Consider the following 17,235-nt stretch of genomic DNA (forward strand, 5'->3'; position numbering starts at 1 on the left):
CGTAGTTATTTCCGACAGGGCAAGCTTCGTGAAGTTTCGTTCATCTTTTTGTTCATGCTTGCCTTTGCATTCATTGAAAAAATGCTTCGCAAGTTTTGTAACGAATAATACGGGCAAAAAGTTATAATTTTAAGTTTAGACAGACAAATAGTGTACACCTGTTAAATAACTCATATACATATATATGTATACATTTTTAAATATACAGATGCCAGCGTGGGAATAGAAGAATTGCGATATCTCACTGAAAGCGACTTGAACAAAATTTTCCCCTCAGTGGAAGTAGTGGGCACTAAAGCGAAATTGCGTGAAAAAAATCAATTGTGGAAAAAACAGGAGGTAGAAGAGTTATACGATTTTTAAATACTCCCAAATCTAATTGTATAATTTTTTCCCTCAATTTTGAAACTGTAGTTTGGTGAAGGTGACGATGTAGCGACAGCGATCCAAAAAGTCAGTGAGTGGATTAAGCAAAACGAAAGTCTCGCATCCTGTTCTTCGCCCTCAAGTGCAACACCAACTTCACACGATTCATTTGAGGTGAGCAAATGTGTCAGCATGCATTTTAGACTTTTTTATATATAACTTAATTATGTAGTTTGATATTCAAAATATATTGCAACATTATCCTCGGGGAAAAGATTTCCTTGAGTATTATGAAGATTAAAAAAAGGATATGCAAATATTTCCCTGGAGAACATCCAGTAAGTAATCGGGTATCTGTTATATACAGTGGCGGACCAAAGTCTACATACAGAGATCTTTTCACAAAAAATACAAATTTTATATTCTATTCTTTTTTGCAAATTTTTTTTTAATACAGTTCATACTTAAAAAAAGACAGTAAAATTAAACTTCTAAACTTTGTGCAAAAGTCATTAAAATTCAAACAAATTTCATAAAATTTTTCAACTACATATTTAATTCAATTTTCCAGAAAAATTTTGCTTACGCAGTTTTGTAGCCCACTAAATTTTATTATAATAATAATTAAAAATTTTAAAGTTTTTTATGAAATTTATTTATTTAAGTTTAAATTTTTTTTGGAATTTTTATGAGTTTTGCACAAAGTTTACAAGTTTAATTTTATTCGGTTTTGCTTAAGTATGATCTATATTTTTATAACAAATTTGTAAAAAGGGTAGAATAGAAATTTTTTTATTTATTGTGAAAAATTCGTATTTTTTTCGTCAAGTGCAACACCAACTTCACACGATTCATTTGAGGTGAGCAAATGTGTCAGCATGAATTTTAGACTTTTTTATATATAACTTAATTATGTAGTTTCATATTCAAAATATATTGCAACATTATCCTCGGGGAAAAGATTTCCTTGAGTATTATGAAGATTAAAAAAAGGATATGCAAATATTTCCCTGGAGAACATCCAGTAAGTAATCGGGTATCTGTTATATACAGTGGCGGACCAAAGTCTACATACAGAGATCTTTTCACAAAAAATACAAATTTTATATTCTATTCTTTTTTGCAAATTTTTTTTTAATACAGTTCATACTTAAAAAAAGACAGTAAAATTAAACTTCTAAACTTTGTGCAAAAGTCATTAAAATTCAAACAAATTTCATAAAATTTTTCAACTACATATTTAATTCAATTTTCCAGAAAAATTTTGCTTACGCAGCTTTGTAGCTCACTAAATTTTATTATAATAATAATTAAAAAGTTTAAAGTTTTTTATGAAATTTATTTATTTAAGTTTAAATTTTTTTTGAAATTTGTATGAGTTTTGCGCAAAGTTTATAAGTTTAATTTTATTCGGTTTTGCTTAAGTATGATCTATATTTTTATAAAAAATTTGTAAAAAGGGTAGAATAGAAATTTTTTTATTTATTGTGAAAAATTCGTCTTATGTAGACTTATACTTTTATAAAAAATTCCAAAAAAGAATAGAATACAAAACTTTGTACTTATTGTGAAAAATTCATTGTATGTAGATTTTGGTCCGCCACCGTATGTTTAAAAATACGTTTCATCCATTATATAGCTGTTATGCTATTACTAGGGTACACACTATTTTCTAAATTATTCGATTCTCTACCACCTAGTCAACTTATTTTGGTCGTCGTGGAAATTCTAAACGACCGTGTGGTAAATTATATGATCGCTATTTTAATAATCGAAAAGGAAAAAAATTTACCTACGTGTTCAAACACACCAAGAGGCAACGACACGAGTACAAAAACAGACCTTTCCTGAACTGGACGAAATTTTATCCAAAAAAAATTCAAGTTTGGCGGAAATATAATGATAGCCCACTAGAGGAAATTGTGGATAAGTGGAAAACGACACATCTATATAGAAATATTTATCTCATGAATTCATTGGAAAGAGGGGAAACGATATCCGCATTTATAATCGAATGGCCTTTGTACAAACATTGTGTTCTTGGACCACAGCTGGTAAAATTTTTTTGCTTTTGTAAAAACATTTATATTTAATCTTATATTCCGTGTTAATAAATATATAAATAAATATTTTCTTCAAACTTTCACAATATTTCAGATCAATTGTGATTTTGATATACTCTTTCCGAACAAAGGAACAAATTTGCATACAAAGTGGGAAGATTTCGTGCCATTAATATACAGCTATTATAAGAAAAATAAAAGGACAAAGTTTCCCGAGAAATTTTAATTCAATTGGAAAATCAAAACCTCGCTGCAGGTAAATAAATAACTGATACGAGTTTCAAGCTATTTTTATATGGTACATACGTTTATATTTTCAGGTACTAGAAATTGTATTTGGCGTATTCACAACGGTGTCGTAAGTGTCGTATTGTTGTATGTCGCAAACTTTAAACGCCTAAAAAATATATTAAAGAGGTTCGTAAAGCACCATCAAAGTAATATTATGAATTTTTGCGGTGTTAAATAATAGTTGGTTGTCGTTTCAAGTTCTCTAAGCATTTATTTAAGCTTTTAAAGTTTACGACATACAACAATACGACACTTACGACACCTTTGTGAATCCCTCAATTATATCTTTACTGCTGAATGCTGTTATAACACCCGTTGACAGGTACAAGAACAACTCGTCGTTTAAAAGGGTAACTATTCAGGAAGGAGTGGACAGTTTTTTAGTCCATGTAAACTCTGCATCAACTTTGGAGGAAACATTGGCCGAAATAAGGGAACGTTTTTCGACAAAAATAATACTTTGCAACCCATTATAATAGCTACTGGTTCTAGTATTAACTCTTTAGATATTTTTTTTTGTACATATATCTAGACGGAACCAAGCTCAAGTTCTCATCATTTTTGGCAGCTCTGGATTAATGTTTTAAAGTTTTTGATGTACAATATCCTTTATACTGTGAAGGTGTTTGGCTTTTTATCCAAAAGTTTTTTTTTTTTTTTAAATTGACACAAAATACGACGAACATCAGCCTAAAGTTGGTGGATTGAAATCTCATTTGAATTCGTTATTAAATAAAATATATAATGTATTTTTGCTTTGTTTGTGAATACAGAACTGAAACGGTTAAAAAGTTAATATCTCATTTCAATAGTGAACATAAATTGAAAAATTTTGCTGTATATAAATGTGCACAGAAAAACTGTTTGCAGCATTTTTCAAGTAAATGGTCATTTGCAAAACACCTTAATAGGCATGAAAAATATGCTAATGATGATAACTTGAGTTTAAATAATGTAAAGTCGAATTCTGAAAGTTTCAACAACACTGACCGATCATCATATAACTGTACTAAGCCAGAAACTCATATTTGTAAAACGGATAACAATCCAAATGATAAAATTATAGAATCAGCTGTAATATTTTCATGTGAACTATATTCAAAAAACTATTTAAGTAGTAGTATCCAAAAAAATGTTTCGAATATATGTAAAATATTGGTTGCTAATATTAAAGATACACTTAAGAATGAGATTGATATTCCATTAACTAACAAACTACGCGAAGTTTTTAAATTATGCTCTGATCCACTGCAATACGTAAACACTTAATATACATTTTTTAAGTACATCCAGAGCAAAAATTTGTTTCACAGTTTTTCTGAGCATACTATAAACAATGAAATTGTACCACGTATCCGACTTGGAAATCCCACTTTGGCTGAAACTAATTCAAAAGCTTATATTACGCCATTACGCTTTCAATTTAAAAAAATTTTCGAATTAAAATCTCTGTTTCGAGAAACATTGAACAACACACAATTCTTACAAAACCAAACGCAATATTCAAATTTTGTAAATGGATCTATTTTCAAGTCGAAGGAGCAAAAAATTGTTAAAGGAAAGTTGATTATACCATATTTTCTTTACTCTGATGATTTCGAAACAAACAACCCTTTAGGAAGTCATACAACAAAAGATTCTATACGCGGATGTTATTATTCTTTTCCGACAATACCGCAATATTTACTGTCTAGTTTGGAATTTATTTTATTGTCAAATCTTGTTATTTGAAAGATTTGGGAAGTAATTCAGCCTTATATGGTCTCATTCAAGAAATTCGATTTTTGGAAGAAACGGGTTGAGAAATGAGTGCTGATGGAAATAGCTATCATGTTTTTTTTTACATTAGGACTTGTTCTAGGAGATAACTTAGGTATGAAAACAATATTTGGTTTTTGTAAATCATTTCGATCGTACAAATTTTGTCGTCTTTGCAGAAGAGGCAAAATATATAGTTACAGAAAGATGTAATCGAAGCAAATGATTGTATAAGAAATATACAAAATTATTCTGAAGATCTTAAGTTAAACAATTACAGTGTAGCAGGTATAGTAGAAAAACGTATATTTAATGATATTAGCACTTTTCATGTTACTCATAATTTTAGCGTTGATATAATGCATGGCATTTTTGAAGGTATTTGTCGCTATGAAATAACCCCATCCCTATTGTACTTAAAAAAAAAAAAAAAACTTTTCCTTAGACTTTTTAAACACACGCAAACAAAATTGTATGTACGGGGAAACCGAAATAGGAAATTTTTCAGGCCCATTAAAATTACACTGTCGTCTTAAGTCAAATTTAAAAATGTCTGCAAGTGAAACTTGAACTTTCACACATTTTCTGCCACTAATTATAGGGGACAAAGTGCCACGATATGATAAAGTGTGGAAGCTTATCACATTATTAATCAAAATCATTGATATTTGCCTATATTCATCTTTCACTGAAAATGACATTGAACTCCTTATAGATACGATATCTCGTCATCGCGAATTGTATTTGAAAGTATTTGGATTACTTAAGCCAAAGCACCATTTCTTGGTCCATTATGGGTCGGCAATAAAGGCTAGTGGGCCTTTGAAATATATATGATGTTTAAGATTTGATGCGAAACATACAGACTTAAAAAAATATACGTCTGTCATAGAGCCGGAAAGCTATCGATGGTTGTGGCCACACCATGTGTTACTCATAACACAGATAAAAAACAAGTGAACGAAGACAATACACGTACAATTGATTTTTTTGCAGTCATGTAACTTAACAATAGAACATTTTACTTTAGCTGACTCAGTGACCTTCAAAGGAAGTGTTTATAAAAAACACTTTTATCTCTCCAGATTATCAGAAATTTTACAGTTATATAAAATCGAAGGACTTCTAATTGACAAACAAAATCAACTGTTTATTGTTTCTACCAAAATTCAGTTGAAAAAATTTTATGAACATTACCAATCTTATGTTGTTGGAATAAATACCAATGAAATGTGTTTTAATTAAATTGAATTTTTTACTAGTCCTGGCAGATGGTTCAGTATATCTACGAAATAAAATGTTGTGACTACTTAAATAATATTTATTTAATTTATTGTTAAACAAAAGTAAAATGAAAATGTAAAATGTGAAATGTGAAATGGTCAAAATGTCACTTAACTTAATCAGCTGACCACAAGTGTATGTTGTTAGCTATAAGGAAATATTTTATATACTTCATCAAATTATATGAAATAAATGATCTAGGAAAACATACTTAAACACGATTTTTATTTATTTTTATAAAAAATTACTATTTTGACTGTCAATAAAACTGTATTTACAGTTAAATTAACAGCAATTTTGCAGTTTTATAAACAGATTGAACGATTATTTTAACGTAAATATGTGGTAAAACAACAGTCGCGTTTGCTAAAAATTAACAGAAATATTTTATATATAGCCTAGTGAAATGTTAATTCGACAGACGATTTGTAAATTCAACAGTAAAACTGTTAAAACTTCTTGTCAACGGAGAAGTATTTGTTAATTTTACAGATTTATCCTTTGGATGTGATTTATATGTGAAATCTGTTGTTACAACCTGTAATTCGATTGATTTTACAGAATTCTTTCTCTGGGTGTAAAAGTATAGTATGTATTGTACAAAAAATTTAACACTAATTATTGGAAAATCTAATGCTGCTAAATAAAAATGTGTAATATATTAAAGTGCACTTAATCAAAAGTTTTTTATTGTATATTCATGAATTCATTTCATTTTTTCACTACCAAAGTAGTGGTTTTGGTCCATATTGGACTGGTATATTTCTGACCGAATTCTGACAATCGCCATCTCGTAGGACATACCCATGTTAAAAACACCAGTAATATAAAATAGAATTTTTTAAGAAACAAATGTATTTGCTTTGCCCCTCTATATTTGATTCAGGGTACGCCCTTGGAAGTCGATTAAGCCATGTCTGTCTGTCTGTCCGTCCGTCCGCCCGTCCGTCCGTGTATACGATAACTGGAGCAAACATTGAGATATCTCACCGAAATTTGGTGTGGGTTGCCCTGTATCCAAGGTAGGTTGGTATTGAAAATGGGGGAACTCGGACTCTAACCACGCCCACTTCCCACGACGTTTCAGTAAATATTGGATCTAAATTGTTGAAAATTAGTACGTGAAGTAGAATTTTGGTAATGGGCGTGACCCCGTCCACTTATGATGAAATGCTGTATCTCAGTAGGCGCTTCACCAATCCTTACCAAACTCGGTGCGAGCCTTGCCTAGGGTCTAGCTAAGAAATCTGTTGAAAACGGGTAATAACCACGCTCAGCTACCATATAACGGTAATTTACACAAACACGAATAACCACTTAGCAGAAAATTAGATTATTATAAATTTGTTGATAATGGGCGTGACACCGCCCCTTATACCACGAATGTGTATCTCGGTAACCAATCCTTACCAAACTCGGTGCGAGCCTTGCCTAGGGTCTAGCTAAGAAATCTGTTGAAAACGGGTAATAACCACGCTCAGCTACCATATAACGGTAATTTACACAAACACGAATAACCACTTAGCAGAAAATTAGATTATTATAAATTTGTTGATAATGGGCGTGACACCGCCCCCTTATACCACAAATGTGTATCTCGGTAACCGATTTATCAGTTTCTACCAAACTCGGTGCATCTTAAATACTTGGTACGGAAAAGCTATCCGCTGAAAATTTTGCAAATCGTATTTAGACCGCTTCCCATATAACGTTAAATTTCAGAAATACGAAAACTCAGATATTTCAATAATTCATACCACTAATTTACTCCAATACGAAAACTCCGATATTTCAGTAACTGAGACCGCTAATTTACTCCAAGTGAATAGTTACAACTGCTATAGACTTTTAGGGATTGGGCGTCGCACAGCCCACTTTACGACTAAAAGCTGTATCTCGGTAACCCCTTTATCGAAAACGGTAAAAAAACACCCCTACTTAGAAAAAATTTAAATGACGATATTTGATACCTGCGCCGGGTATATAAAGTTCGGTTTCGCCCGAACTTATACTTTTTTAAAAGCATGGTTTTTTACTACTCTTGTATTGCACTATCCGAAATAATAGGTTTGTTTTCAATGCATAAATCATATTTTATTTTGTTGTTGCCATCAGATCTGAACTATTCGTTCATTTTTCAAAAATGAGGTGTCTAATTAAAATGCTTGGCCTGTAGATTTGGAAAAAAATTAGATATATTGTTTTAGAACAGTTGGCATCTGGTAAAAAATTTAATTCAAATTGAACACAATTTATGTATATGAAATATTAAAATATTTGTGTCAAACGAAAGCGTTATTTTATTACACTACGTATCGTCGCCTGGATAAAAGATTGTCATATGTTACTTTCATCAGGTTTTGAGAAATCGCGATTGAAGTTTGGAATGCAATTTCTCAAAAACGCGAAGATAGATTTTCTCCGAAGTCTCGGAGAATGTTACTAGTTCACAAAACTCTTAACTTTATTCTATTTTTTTTTTTTATTGTCAATTAGTTTAGAGTTTATTTTTCATATCCTTTATTTATTTCTTGCTAAATATTTCAAACTTTTGTCAATTAATTAATTAAATATAATTTTATGTTTTAAGCAGACGCAGCCATGCTCAAACCGAGCTGCCTACACGGCACACCAGAGTCCGCCTGAGCAACTCAACACAAACACAGCCGCATCACAACACAATACAATAGACAATACCACAGACACAACAGACCACACCACCGACACAACCACACCACACTCCTCACACCGCCGTCAACAACTCCTAGTTCCTCCGACAATCTGCATCTTGTCAGTTCAGGATATTTCGTAACGTGACATCAGTCAAATGCAACACTTGCCTTGGTGTCACTTTAGGGCATGTTCAGGACTGCGCACCACGAGATTGGACGAGGGACTACGAGGGCCCTTGCTGTGCTGCTCGGTCGCAAGTACCAACTGCGACGCCGCCCACTACCACCACAGGTCAACAGCCTTTACAGCACCACGCACAGCTAGTGGCGGGCCGGCAACACACCTCACATTCCAATAAGTCTCCCTAGGCGCACGAAGATTCTCCAATTCAACTGTACCGGACTTCAGAGTAAGATCGAGAAGATAAGTTTTCATGGGTCGGCACGGTATGTTAATAGCTGAGGTCTAAGAGACGAAGTTGCATGGTAATTCAACATTGTTGAATTGCGCCGGATGCAACGTGCACAGTCGAGATCGCGAGCGAGATTATGCTGGTGGCCTAGCGTTCATCACGCACCGCACCGTGCAGTATTGTCTTATTGAAGCAGACATCGACCGCAGGGATACCATCCTAGAAAGTCAGGGTATTGCTATCTGGTCAGGCGATGTCGAGCTCGAAATATGTACGTATATATACCCCCTGTCGCCAGCTGCCCGGCAGGATATCACCCTAAAATAGCTGCGCTTCTCAGAGGTGAAAACCGTATGGTAGTTAGTGACTTCAATACGCACCGCGATCTTTGACATTCTAGCATGTCAAACGATCGTAGGGGAATACAATTGGCTGAGCAGATATATGATTTGACATTCTGCACAATGAAGGACGACGAACCCACCAGGATTATGGGCAGCTGCTGCAGCTGGTCTGATAAACAGCATATCATGGCGCCCTATGCTGACCTTAGAATCGGACCATCTGCCCATAGTCATCTCGATTGATAAAGCAGCCGACTTTGCATCCGCGGATCACCGCACCTACATATGTCAACTTCTCCAAAGCAGACTAGAAAGGCTTCGCGGATGTTACTAAAAGCACCTTTACTGCCCTACCCACACCAACCGACGTTCACGTAGTTAAGCGTAAATTCCGCAGGGTTGTCACTGCTGCTGCAGCCCGCTTTATTCCAGCGGGATGCGTTTCGGACCTCCGTCCGCAGCGGATATCCTAGCTAATGAGCGTGACAACCTTCGTCAGGCCGATCCCGAAAATCCCTGTATCAGGGATCTCAACTCGGAGATTCGGCAACTGGTGAACATATATAAAGGGAAGAAGTAGGAAGAGCATCTGAAGACCTGTCACTTTTTCTCTGGTGTGAGCAAGCTCTGGTCAACCGTGAGGCCATTATCCAACCCGACGAAGCTTGACGATAGTTAAAATAAATGTTGGCAACCACGCTTCGTCGGACCCGAAGCGATGCGCGATCTATTTTAGCCGACAGTTCATACTGCATCTTCCGGTGGACAAAGACAAACGTCGAGTGACCAGATGGCGGCACAAACTGCCAACACCCAGTGCGCCTCTTGTTTCCACCAGCGGTGAGGTAAGGGTAGCCATCGGGAATGGGAAAGCCTCCAAAGCCATTGGACCCGACGGAATTTGCATGTTGATGAATGAGTAGACTATCTAACCAAGGTCCTCAACGTCTCAATGGCCACTCTCATCATTCCAGACATCTGGAAAATGGGGAGAGTGGTCTCACTGCTTAAACCGGGGAAACCGTCCAACAAAGGAGAGTCCTATCCATCGATAGCTCTTCCCCGGTAGCGGCTACAACAACACCGCCCAGATCGGTTAATCCCCCAATCGTTGTTGTCAAGCTCTAGTAGCGATAGACCCAGGAAGCGTGCAGCCTAGATGGGGTCCGTCGATAGGGACAAAGGCGTTAGTGTGGTGGGATTTAGAGGGCATACGAAGAGATGCTGTGAGTCATGGGGCGACTGCCGCATGGCGGGCATTCGTTGAGATCATCTTTGTTTAATCTGCTCAGGTATGAGTTCAATCTGTTTTTTCTCTTCATACGGATAGCTTCTCTCTCATCTTAACAAAAAAAACTGTTTCTACATGATAGAAACATTACAATAAAACCATTGAGAGGCAGTCTGACGTTTTCCAGCAATATAATTTTAAAACTGAAAACTCAAACTCCCACACACATTCTCATTTTCAATATCAAACAGCAACAAATGTGAACAACTTAACTTTTTTATTTTCAAGTTTATATGATTTTAAAATACTTGCAAAAGTCAGAAAAAAAAATCATGGCCGACGAATTGAGAGAATGATTTTACCTTGTTATGTTTTTATCATGGTTTCTAAGACGTGTATGATTAACACAACTTAAAATTAAAAACTTAAAATTAAAAACTTAAAATACTATAGTATACTATAGCCAGAAATGCGATCGCTTTATAAAAAAGAGGACCATTTTGAAATACGAGTGTTTTTACTCTCTAGAAAATAATTTATGCAACCTCACATACGCAGTTTTGCATTATGTTGATATGCGGCTTTGCATTATCTTGATATGCGGCTTTGCATTTTGTTGATACGCGGTTTTGTACTTTAAATGACGATTCGTGTGGTCATAAAAATATTTCCTGCGAACAATTTTAAAAAACGGGTAACGGAGAGACGTTTCTCATGAAATTTCATATAAAATATTAAAATAGCCTATAAATAGGGATGTCGGAAAAACATCGAAAATATCGATGTTCTGCTTCGATACATCAAAAATTTTTCCCTAGATGTATCGAAACTGACAGCTGTAGTACCTTGAGCCGTGTTCTCAGTTTTTCAGAAAAGAAAAATGACTTTATTAAGAAAATGTAATGTTTTACAATTTTACACGTAACATATTTTGCTGTGCCACATTATTATCTAAATAGAATTATAGTTTAAAACACTAAAACCTCGCTTTTAAAATTTCCATTCGTACTGTCATCAGGTTACTTTAAGAATGGAAGTTTAAAGCAATTCCCATTCGTACCGTCATCAGGTATGTAACTTGAGAATGGAAATCGCTGCATATTTTGGGCACATCAATATTACATAGTTACATCCCGAGGTAAAAATCCTATGAATGGAAAAATATCGATGTACATTTCGATGCATCAAATGAAAGAAATACCTCGGTGTTTTTGCCACTGTCATCCCTACCTATAAATCTATAACAAAACCTTATTTGTTTCAATGTGAATTAATGAATTTTTACGGGCTGGTGATATGATTGCAAATAGTTCATATCTGATCGAGTTTTGAAGTTAGATATAGTTTTTTGTTGCCAAATTTGTTCTCTAGATTTTGAGAGTAAGATTTTTAATCAGGAGATATCAACATTTTATGTCCACACATATGTATTTAGATTTTGATCTACAGCAGTGGTTACCAACCTTTCCCAAATGGCGACCCGCTCTTCCTTATAATAATACCTCCACAATCCATCGGACCATGGTGCAGTAAAAAACTTAAATTTGTAACGCACCCCTTCCTTGTGTATATATAATTTACTATCAATTGCAAATATACATATATACATCAGACGGGCCCCTTAAAAAGCTCTATCGAACTCTGCTGTCTAGAAAACTATCAAAGTATATCAGTGCTCGAACGCAGGTCCTTCGGAGTGGTAGAACGCACCAGTGTTGCCAGATATGCTCTTTTCCGCCCAAAATTGGTCGGATGAATTTACTTTGGTCAGTTGGACGGCTAAAACAAATTTTGGTCGGTTTTGTGATTAACTTATATTTGTAGCGCATTTTCTTCCATACATAGTAAGTTCGAACATTTTTTTTTTGCATGGAAGAAAATAATAACACCATTCGCAAAAAAAATTATCAAAAATCAACGCGATTTCTTAGCCACTTGAAACTTGCACTTTCTTGAGCTAGAATTTAATGGTCTATAAAAATGCACACTTAGAATTTTTCTAAAATTGTGTTAATATTTTTCTCATTTTTCTACGAAGATTGAAATTTGAGCTTAGTGGCTTTTGTTAAATAATGAGCTGTATTTTTATAAAAAGGTAATAAACATTAAAGAAACCAAAGGAAAATATCCTAAACTGGTCCCAATGTTGTATCCCAATGTTGGGTCTCTATTATTTTTCACATGACTGTAAATCTATATATATAAATCGAAGTCGTGTTAGTTACACCATTTATAACTCAAGAACGGCTGGACCGATTTTTATGATATTTGTTTCTTGAAATGTCTACCTTCCGAATAGCAGAATAACTATTAAAACAACCGCTAGGTGGCGCTCCATGGTCCTCTGCAATAACGACACAACTCAAAATTCAAAAAATCAACTCCCTTATTACTGTTAAGAGGCTCATGTCTCTAATCCTTGGCTAACCCATGTCTAATCCTAACTAAAGTATTGATTATACATGAATAAGACAACGATTAAAGACATGAGCCACGTAACAACGAGTTTTACGAGTTTTTTATTTTTTGAATTGTGTCGTTATTGAAGAGGACCATCGATATTTTTATGACAGGAAAAGATACATATGTATGTATACTTTTGCAAAAAAACTGAAATTCAGTCGGAAACCGCCGTTTACGAACAGCTGTTCCTTATCTATATATATAAAAATGGTGTGAAAAATGTATAGTAATTCATTAATTGAGAACGGTTGGGCCGATTTTGCTAAAATTTTCTTTAGTTGTTCATAATTGCCAGAACGTTGTTGCGAAAGAAAATTTAGGGAAAACCCTCCGGGAAAGTCGGAAAATTGGAAAAACCAAAAATTGATTTTTTTTTTGTATGAAATTTTGTGTGCAATTCTATCGGAATGGCATTCGAATGGAAAAATAGAAAATTCTAGGTGGAAAACTCGGAAAAATCCAGAAGAACGCTAAAAATTTTGATTTTCTTTTACGAAAGCTTGGAAAATTTCGGATAATTGTGAAATTCATTGTGAGCATGAATCAATTGGGAACAATTTTCACCTATGTTTCATAACCGATTCGAATGGGTGCTGCTTTTTTGGAAAGGTGTTTAGAACAAGGAGTGTACAAAATTTTAATTTTTGTGATAGGTGGCGCAGGGGTCGAGCTACGCTAAACAAAATTCATTTGGTTCGTTGGTAGCCTTTTCCTATATTAGCATATAGGTTTCCTTTTTTCCGGGCCAGAGACCGATCTATTCGAAAAAGTCTGATTTATTTGCTTGAAATTTGGCACGTAATAGGATTTTTATATAGGATTTTTTTCTGACAGGTGGACCAGATACCGATCAATTCCAAAAAATCTTATTTATGGTTCGATTTGCTTGAAATTCGATACCCGTATTATAGATATGCGTAGAATAGAATCGAGTCATTGTTTTACAGTTCGAAAGGTGTTTGAAGGCGGCGTAAACATGCGGGTATTGGCTATTTAACAATACGTATTACACAGGCCAACAAAAATGGGAAAATATTTTAAGAAAAACGAGTTCAAGGTGTCAAAAATCGCGTTTTTTTCAATATTTGAGAAGCTCTAGCAAAGAAACAAAGGGTGGTAGAACCTTCCACGTAGGCTTTGATTAAAGCTGAAAATCTCTAATACTATTCCTGCAAGTTCCCGCACCTTTGCTTGTTTGAGTTCCTACCGCAATTAAGTAAAAGGTGGCAATCCTTCCACGTAGGCTTAAATTAAAGCTAGAACTACAGACTACCATCCCTGAAAGGACTATTCCTGCACCTTGCTCTAATGGTCACCCAGTGTTAGCTGTTCAATAAATGACTATAGGTAACCTTAGTATTAGTGGTATTTTTAGGCACTGAAGTCAGACGTCCAAGCCTTAATTTAAGCCTAAGTTGAAGGTTCTATCACCTTTTGTTTCATCGCTAGACCTTCTCAAATATTGCAAAAAACGCGATTTTTGACACTTTCACCACATTTTTCTTAAAATCTGGAGCTGATGGAAACTTTATACATACGTATTCTTAATCAGCACAAAAAAGCCTATCAAAACCAGCTTCAACATTTGCTGCATCAAAATCGGTTTTGCCCTGTGTTACCTACACTAATTATATAAAGAGAAGCTCCTTCTTTTTATAAGAGGTGATCTCGCGAACGGCTGTACCGAATTTTAAAGGGAGCGTGCCATCACCCATACATATCGAATTTTTCATACCGTATATCTCTGAAAGTATTTGTGGTAGTGTCCTGGTATAAAGATTTTGGGGCTACTGGAAACGGGACGTGGTGCTTTCCAAACATATTGAAGCTTTTACCTATTTGTAAATATATACACCCAGAATACAGTGTTTTTTTCTTTTTCATAATAAATTGTTTGTCAATATTTTATAGAAATATAGTTCATTTTGCATCAAATGGCACCAAATTTTTAGTATGCAGTTTTATAGTTCACTCAATTTCAGTATCATAAAGTGCAAGTATTTAATGCACCCAGAAAAAGAATCCTCATTTTTAAACAACACGATTCATGTTAGATTCCCACGCTCGGTTTTTACATGCAAAACAACAACAATTTCTGCAAATTACATGATGTTTCAAACATAGCATTTACTTCTCAAAGTCAATTAGCCTTTTTGGTTCATTCAACTAAATTATACAGTTGATACAACATGAAAAAAGTGTTGAAAAAATAACAACACAAACTATCCCGTTACTTGTGCTGCAAAACCATCGATAGTGGCACCTTTTTGGCTAATTTAACTAAGTTATACTGTTAATACAACATGAAAAAAGTTTTGAAAAAAAGAACAACACAAACTATCCCGTTATTAGTGCTGCAAAATTATCGATAGTGGCGCCATCGACGGTTTTCGATAGTTTTTATAGACAGCCATCGATAATATCGATGCTTTATAATGGGGACCCGTTAAATGGAAAAGGGGTACACATATAAGATTTTATTTATTATATTGAACATATTTAAAAGCTAAGAAAATACAACTTTTAATTTATTTTCAAACTAATAGTTCATTTCCATCAAGCCGTAACTACAGTTTATGCCTATTGAAAAAGGGAGATTACAACTTGAAGGGGGNGGAGATTACAACTTGAAGGGGGTTATTTTTCATGTTAAGTACAAGAAAACAAAAGTAAAAAGGCAAAAATGTAAGAAATAAACCCTGCCGATCACCCCACGTGAAACTTACCTGACTTCTTAACTGGCGTTAAGCTTTTGGTGGGAATAGGCTATAAATGGGGGCTATACAAGAATCCTAGATTGTTCGATTTTACGTGAAATCTACGAAAATGCGATAACTGAACCGAATTTCTACGAACGGGTGTATTCAAAGTATACGCTAAGTCCGACCGATTAATCGGCCGATGCCGACTCTAGTATCGGCCAAAAGAATCGGCAACGGGCGTTTTTGGCAGATTCTTGAATGAGGTAATAGGTTTGTATAGTAAATTCTCCAGTAAAAAATTGCAGCGAGAGCGAAAGTAAAAAATTGCAAAATAGAGCGTAAAATTGAGATGAAGAGAAAACTAGCAGAAAATGTTACTGAACACAAAACTAATAAAAACTTGCAAGTGAATAGTTGTTGCACCGTTTTGACATTGTTCTGTTAACATCTTACTATTTATAATTCAGTTTTAAACTCTTTGCTTTACATACAAGCACTTACACAGTCCAGTACATCATTAATATTTTGTGTTCCATTATTATACCCGAGCGCACTTGTGCACAAGGGTATATTAATTTTGTTCACATAACGGTTGTTTGTAACAGGCAAAACGAATCGAGATAGATATAGACAAATGTATACATACAGTTGTCCACAAAATAATAGGAGTGCGATATTTTGACCAGTTTTGGCTATTTGTCTTTTGTTTATTTAATGTTTATTATTTTTTTATAAAAGCCTAGCTGGCTATACAACAAACACCATATAAATTCAGATTTCTTCATACCTCTATGATAGATCACAAAGGCTAATGTTTAAAAATACTATCTCTGACGTCATTGATGTTACTTCAGGAGCCCCTCAAGGTAGCCACCTAGGCCCGGTTCTGTTCTTGCTTTTTATAAACGATATTTCTACAGATATACAATTTTCCAAAATTTTAATGTATGCAGATGATGTAAAGCTTTATAAATCGTACGTTTCAATTAAAGAAAGGTCTTTGCTACAATCAGACTTAGACAGCATGGCTTACTGGTGTCAAGTAAATCTTATGCCTCTAAATCTTAAGAAATGTAAAGTAATGAGCTTCTCGCGAAGAGCTGTTCATCCCATTTCTTATACAATAGGTAACCATAACCTGGAACAGGTATACAATTTTTTGGACCTTGGTATCACAATGGATCCTAAGCTTAATTTTAATCTTCATATTAATGTGACAGTCAACAAGGCTAAAGGTGTACTTGCATTTGTGAAACGATGGTCAAAAGAATTTTGTGACCCTTATATCACTAAAACCCTGTTTACAACATTAGTTAGGCCAATTCTGGAATACGGTTCGGTGGTTTGGAGTCCAAGGTATCAAATTTACTCAGACAAGATAGAGTCAATTCAAAAACAATTCCTACTTTTTGCTTTAAGAAATTTCCGTTGGGATTCTCAATATAACCTTCCACCTTATACGAGCCGATTAAAACTTATTAATCTTCCTACACTTTCCAGCCGCAGGCAAATGCTTGGTACAATTTTTATAGTTAAATTACTAACAGGCTCAATTTCAAGTCCGCTTCTTCTTGGCGAAGTTAGCCTTAATGTTCCCTCCCGGGTATCAAGACACTTTTTCCCCCTATTTCTGAAAGCTTGTAAAACT

At 34.5% G+C, this 17,235-nt stretch overlaps 1 long non-coding RNA gene across 1 annotated transcript; it reads left to right on the plus strand.

Annotated features, from left to right (window-relative positions):
* The first annotated feature begins 662 nt into the window (after window positions 1–662).
* On the plus strand, window positions 663–5,819 carry LOC108368766 (uncharacterized). Its single transcript, XR_001848417.1, has 4 exons — window positions 663–704; window positions 2,067–2,420; window positions 2,524–2,685; window positions 3,043–5,819. It is a non-coding gene; the product is annotated as an uncharacterized LOC108368766 (long non-coding RNA).
* Window positions 5,820–17,235: the final 11,416 nt, after the last annotated feature.

Source organism: Rhagoletis zephyria, unplaced genomic scaffold (assembly GCF_001687245.7).
Source record: "Rhagoletis zephyria isolate East Lansing unplaced genomic scaffold, Rhagoletis_zephyria_1.1 Rzeph_scaffold_03304, whole genome shotgun sequence".
NCBI lineage: Eukaryota > Metazoa > Arthropoda > Insecta > Diptera > Tephritidae > Rhagoletis > Rhagoletis zephyria.